This window comes from Crocuta crocuta, unplaced genomic scaffold (assembly GCF_008692635.1).
Source record: "Crocuta crocuta isolate KB4526 unplaced genomic scaffold, BGI_CrCroc_1.0 scaffold1172, whole genome shotgun sequence".
Lineage (NCBI taxonomy): Eukaryota > Metazoa > Chordata > Mammalia > Carnivora > Hyaenidae > Crocuta > Crocuta crocuta.
In genome coordinates, this window is record NW_027532019.1 from 27,597 (window position 1) to 33,927 (window position 6,331).

The following is a 6,331-nucleotide window of genomic DNA, read 5'->3' on the forward strand; positions in this document are numbered from 1 at the left end:
ATCCGTTGCTCTGTCCACCCTGTCTTGCTGCAGCGAGGGCTAAGAATTCATGCTACGACAGTATTCAGCCTGGAGGTAAATTAACAACGTAGAAGAACACGGAGGGGGGAGGAGGGAACTAGGGCTGGGGAGACTCTTGATTTGTGTATTCTCCTGGTTCACGAGAGGAAAAAGTGAAGGACAGCACGGTCCTCAGACCTACAAAAGGATATTGAGCGTTTACTTTCCATTGTGAAAGATTACGGACTTCTTTCCTCTAATCAGGGTTGAGGCACAGGAGCGTCGGTATTTCCCATTACGTTCTCTGGTTAAAAATTTTGGGAGTTCATCTTACGTAGCAGGTGTATTTAAAGGGTGGGCCTTAGGAGTAGGCTCATCCAATTATGAGAGGTGTTTTTGTTGTTGTTTTGCCTTTGTTCAGGGTGGTGGGTCTTATTACGGAATCTGAGGGTAAGCCAGCTCCTCCCTGGGGACTGGGTCAGCGTCTATCTAGATTTGCTCTCTGCCGTCACCTGCAATGCCGTCTTTCCCATATTCCATGTCCCTAGTTTATCACACCTGCCTCCATTAGGAAATGCTGATAGTGGCTCTCCTTGAGCACTGGGGCACAACTATGGCGAGAAAAAAGTCCAGATAGCATCAGGCATATATATAAGAAACCCAGGAGGAAGGAGGGCAGGGACTAGGGGAGGACGGTCTTGGTGCGCATGTGTATTTGGGAGGTTGGGGGAGGCGCGNTCCAGTACACAGCTGGCAGCCACGGTTGGGAGGGAAAGTGAAGGCGCGCATGCGTATTTAAGACGACATTGTGACGGTTGGCTTTAGGAGGGGAGAGGGGCGCATGCGTATTTCAGACGGAATGACGGGGAGGCGTGCACTGTAGGTGTAATTAAGATTGCAAAATGGCGAGGGGGGAGGTAAGTTGTCTTTGCTAGGCCATCTTGGGCTGGGGGGCCTTGCAGAGAAGTACAGCTACCTTTCTGGTTGGGTGGAAGGATCTGCCGAGTTGGAGTTGCCCTAGGCTGTGGCTATATTCACCAGTAATTAACCTAGAATCTTAGTCCTTCAGTGGCCCATTGATAAATGTGGGTTTAAAATGCCGAGGTGATGATGACTGTATGAAAGGTTTCGACAGCTGGTGTATGTAAGAAATGCATAAAACGGGAGCATTGGAGACAGGCCACATTCCGGCAGTACACAGTTGGAGGGCCCCCTGACTGACTTTGGGCCGCTGTACTTGGCATTCTACACATTGTCTCATTCCTTCAGAGTTGCAGAACACAGCGATTGCAGTATTGTGAGAATCTACTGTTAACGTTGGTCAGAAGCCCTTGCTTTTCCCCCTTGCAGAACATAGGGGTGAGGATTTGGCTGTTTCCACGTCCATGTTACACTTTAAACCCAGGGTTTGGACAAATGGGAATGGTGGTGTGAAGGTGACCTAGGTTCATACCTTTTCCTCGAGATTATTTTTTTCTGCAAAATTTTAGCCTAAGGGGAAGAATTTTTTAGGTAGCCCTACTGTTGTGGATCTCAGAGGGCTGTCAGTGAGGATCTATTGTAAATCGCTAAAACTAATAGTTTAGCACTTAAATACGTAGCTGAAAGGGCACAGGATTGAAAATTGAGGAGACGGATCTTTTCCGATAATCCTAGCTGTAATCTCCTATTGGTCCTTTTCCTTCTCTGAGCCTATTTCTCTATTTATAATAATTATATTCAAACGTCTGTAGCACTTGAAACTATGTGCCAGGTACTGGTCTGTGTGCTTTCACACGTGCCTCAACTCATTTAGTACTCTCCACAATCTTCTGAAATAGCAGTACCGTTATTCATATTTTACAAATGAAAAATATGAGGGACATAGTAATTTGCCCAGGGCTTTACATCCATTTGAATGGCTGAAACTGGATTTTTGTCCAGATTGTATGGGTCCATAATGCTGTATTCTTAAACATTATGCTTTAATCCCCTAAAATGAGGGGGCAAACTTAAGGGCCCCTCCTTTTATGATTTCAAATTTTGTTTTTAACTTACCTGTGCTGTTTAAGAAAGGAGACCTGTTTGCTCTTGGCTGCTTTTTACGGGTGCATCCTACAGCTTTACGTATGTAGAAGACACAAAGTAAAGAATTGTTGATTTGTAGCCTACTGGGGTGGCTGGCCATCCTTATCTACCCTTGTCTTCTATGCTTTTTGTTCTGCAGAGGGTTTAAAATGGCCGACTGCAGCATGCTGGACACACCCTTCTTGTTTTGCCTGATTTGAGATCTGGTCAAATGCTTTGAGAAAGCAGTCATTTAAGCTGCAGTAGATATTTTTTTTTACCCGTTATTAATATTGTGGTGTGTTAATACAAATGTCCAATAGTAAAGGAAAGGTTATTGTTTCTTTTCTTATAATAGAAGACTGAAAATACATGCATTTCTTTATTATTTGTTAGGATAGATTTACTGAAGTGGAATTACTATATCAAATGTGTTTTTAACACTCAATATGTATTGATGAATTTCATTCCGAAAAGGTCATACCAAATTTTACTCACATAAGTATTCAGTGGTGTTTGTTTTCAAAAAGGATGATATAGATAAAAACCAGTATTATTTTAATTTTGCATTTCTTTAGTTATTAGTGAGTTTGGACTCCTTCCTCTATATATTTCTTAGCAGTTTAATTTTCTTTCATGTGATATTACTTCATGGCTTACACTGCTTTATCTGTTGGAGTTTTAGTTGAGTGTTATTGTTATTATCTGTTTGAAAGTATTCTTCAAATAACGTCTATTATTCAGATTTCTGCATTGTTATATACTCCAGGTTATTTTTGCCTTTTAATTTTTGTTTACAAATGTTTGGTTTGTAGAGATTTGAAAGCAAGTGGTAAATTTGTCCATCTTCTATTTTGTGATTTTTCTTCCATTGTTTAAGTTTGCATAGTTTCCTCAATCTAGAAATTTGGTAAATCTTCATTTTAGCTTTGTCTGAGGATAACCATCAAGTATGGGGAAAAAGGATCTGTAGTTTTACCACCCAGAGATAACCAGTGTTATAAATGTGTTCACGTCTTTTCATTCCCTGCATTTTTCTACAGTTGATCATGTATTTATACTATTTTATGTTGTGTTTTGTGTTTAACATTATAACATTTTTCCACGCTNTTTTGTTGTATGGAAATAATTTAAGAAATTCAGTATTTTAAATTATTAGAATGAATGTCTTCATTTTCATTTAGTTTTTATTGTTTATCTTTTTTGAGTTATTTCTTTATAGAGTTCCAGAATTAGAATTGTTCATCAGAAAGTTTGAACATTATAGAGATTTGCTATAGTAACATTCAAAAAAACTATGTCATTTTTTGTACCCAGCTATTTAGGAATTTAAAATATTTTTTTGCTAACTTTATATGTAAAAGAATGGTAACTTTGTTTTATGATCCATTTCTCTGATTATTGGTGAGGCTGGATTCTCAAATGTTAATTATTAACTCTTTGTGAACTATTCAATTTGGGTCTGAATGTTACATATTTGTAAGAGCTGTATATTATGTGTTCTGTATAAGGATCTATTATCCCTTGTCATTTACTGCAAAGGATACATGTGATTTGTTGTACATATACTCCTAGTACATGTTGGCTTTGAATCTTAAAAAATGTTTGTGATTCCAAAGGCAACTGCTTTGTGGAATACATGTCAGATTCTTGGTAGCCATTTTGAGATAACATTTCTTTGTCCTTTAAATAGATAGCTATTTCTTTTTTGTCTAAAAGGAGAGTTTCTTGAATGCTGCATAGCATTAGTGCACCCTGGCTGTGGATGTGGGAAGAAGACACAGGAACATTTTGTCCCTAATAAGAAGCCAACTTAGATAAGACAGAAAACAGTAGTATCTTCGCCCCCATCCATTCTGGGACTGATCTTATTTTGAATATTTATGAGTGATCTGGGGGAGGGTATGGACATAGTGTAATGTCCACATATATAGATAATACTAAGCACTTTGGGGCTGTAAAATGCTGGTAGGAACGAACTGTAACACGTGAGAAGGCATTGTGAGTGTGGGCTGACCGTGGTAGAGTGAAACAGTGTAGGTAGGCAAGAGCAATATAATGACTTTAGGGGAAAATAATATGTTAAGCATATAAAATAGTGGCCTTAAAGACGCTGAATCCCAAGACAGGGATCCCAGTGTAAATGGCAACAATTTATTGATGTCATCAGCTCAATTTTCTGGTGAATAGACAAAAGAGCCATTAAAAACATGGGCCCTATTAAGAACAGTATGAGACACAGAAAAGTTCCATCCTGTCTTTGTATAAAACCATCTGAGCCAAATGACTCATAATATTTTCACAAGAAGTCTCTTACTATCATTCAGTTTTGAAAAGTGATTGGGAAAAGTATATTATTACATCATTTCATTTTTCTTATTTATTATGAGGTATATAATTTAAAGAATCTGTTTAATCATATTTATTAAGTAAACCTTTCTAAATTATTATTCCCAATACATGAGCTATATACTATCTCATATATATGTTTAACAACATTCTAATTCTTATATTTTCAGTGAATGGGGGAGGATTATAGGATTTAGAGGTGCCAACTGATTTGTTACGTATTGCTTTTTGCTATCCAGTTACACTGGGTTAATCCAGTTAGTCATAAGCTCCAATTTTTCAGCATTTTGTTAGTTGCAGATGTTACACCAGGCTTAGGTATGTGGGGGAGAATGACAGATTTATAATAAGCAAAACAAAATGACAACAGAGCCTGTATTGTAGAGGACGTAATGGAGAAGGTCCTTTTCTAGACATCTGTGCCTACCTTAAGTATGGGAATCCCATTTTACATCATGCCAGTATCTAGTTCCCAAACCTATATCTGATCAGATGTTAGGGAGAGCCTGGATATTTGAAATAGCCTAAAAGCATTTAACCTTTGATTTCTACAATTTGTTCTTCCCCTTTCTTGATGTTGCAGCCAGCAGCAGCCTGGAACAGCGCCCCCTGGAAAGAAATTTTACATCGGCCATTATAATACAACCTGATAAGTGTTACAGCACTTACCAGGTTGTATTGTAATTGTCTGTGTATATGCCTGTCTCCTTTCCTATGTTATCAGTTAGACTGTGAGCTCCTTGAGGGCAGGAACAGTGTCTTCTTCTCCAGAGCCCAGCCTGGCACATTAGTAGGCCTCAGTAAATGTTTATTGGATGAATAAATGCATGACTCATCAACAAACATTTATCGTGTGCCTGCTAAGGTGATCTCCACAGGCTCTGGACTATCAACTGTTTATTCAAAATGCATGTGGTCAGAAACTTGGTATTTCTTTCTAGCTATGTATCATAAGAGTTTTTCTGAGATAATGATATTTTTTTGTGTTTGGATTTCAGTCTTTGGTATTTACAGATGTTGCTACTGTTGCTGCTGATGACAGCCTCTTCCTTGGTGGGACCTGGGTGATAGCTGCCAGATCATGAGCCTCATCCTCAGTGCCCAGTGTTTGCTAAGTGGTTCCTGTTGGTAGACTCATCCCCTTTTCACTCCTCCTCAGATCATCCTTCAAATAGTGTTCCTAAGTAGGGCTCCACATTCTAGATCAAGGGTAGGGAAATGCAGCCCATGGACTGCCTGGTTTTGCAAATAAAGCTCTATTGGAACACATGTTATTTGTTGACATTTGGTCTGTGTCCTTTCTGGCCTGCAGTGGCAGCATTGAGTAGCTCCATCAGAGACCCAGTGGCCCATAAAGCTTATCCTTTACAGAAAAAGATTGCCTACTCTGCTTTGGATGATTACTCAACAGTGGTAGGGGCATCTCCACTCACCAAAGATACTTCTGGTATCTCAGAAACTAATTTATTTACCTCATTCGTTACTGCTTATAACAAGTCTTTTTCCTATTTTACAGGTGAGCCAGCTAGAACACTTCAAACTAGATTGATTATAAGGCCTCCACCAGAGTCCTACAGTCAGTCAGTTATACCATGTACTTCAACATCAAGTTTTGAGCTTCATCTCTAGAAATTCCTTTTGTTATATACTAACCTGAAGAATGTGGCCATATCATACCTTGGTGCCTTATGCCTTGACTCCCTCCTTCCTACACAGCTCTTTGCAATGAGAATATGGAAAATAACGCATTAATGTGAGATAAGGCAGAAAGGTAGGCTGAGGCAAATGTTTACAGGGTCTGAATGCTAATGCACAAAGAAATGGGGTTTCTGAAACATTCACTTGCTGAAACTTAATACAGTTAGGGAGCCAGGACTTCCAAGAGCTTAGGGCCTTCCCCTTTACCCTCCCTACCCTCCCACACTGTTGTCTTGGT

At 39.2% G+C, this 6,331-nt stretch overlaps 1 long non-coding RNA gene across 3 annotated transcripts in view; it reads left to right on the forward strand.

Moving 5' to 3' along the window:
* LOC144241635 (uncharacterized) overlaps positions 1–6,331 on the forward strand; it is a 43,295-nt gene continuing 36,964 nt past the window's right edge. For 2 of the 3 annotated variants that reach the window (XR_013338137.1, XR_013338139.1), the window contains exon 1: positions 1–75. This is a non-coding gene — a long non-coding RNA (uncharacterized LOC144241635). Of the gene's footprint in view, positions 76–5,915; positions 6,167–6,331 lie in introns of those variants that run through there. The other variant, XR_013338138.1, reaches the window with a different exon arrangement.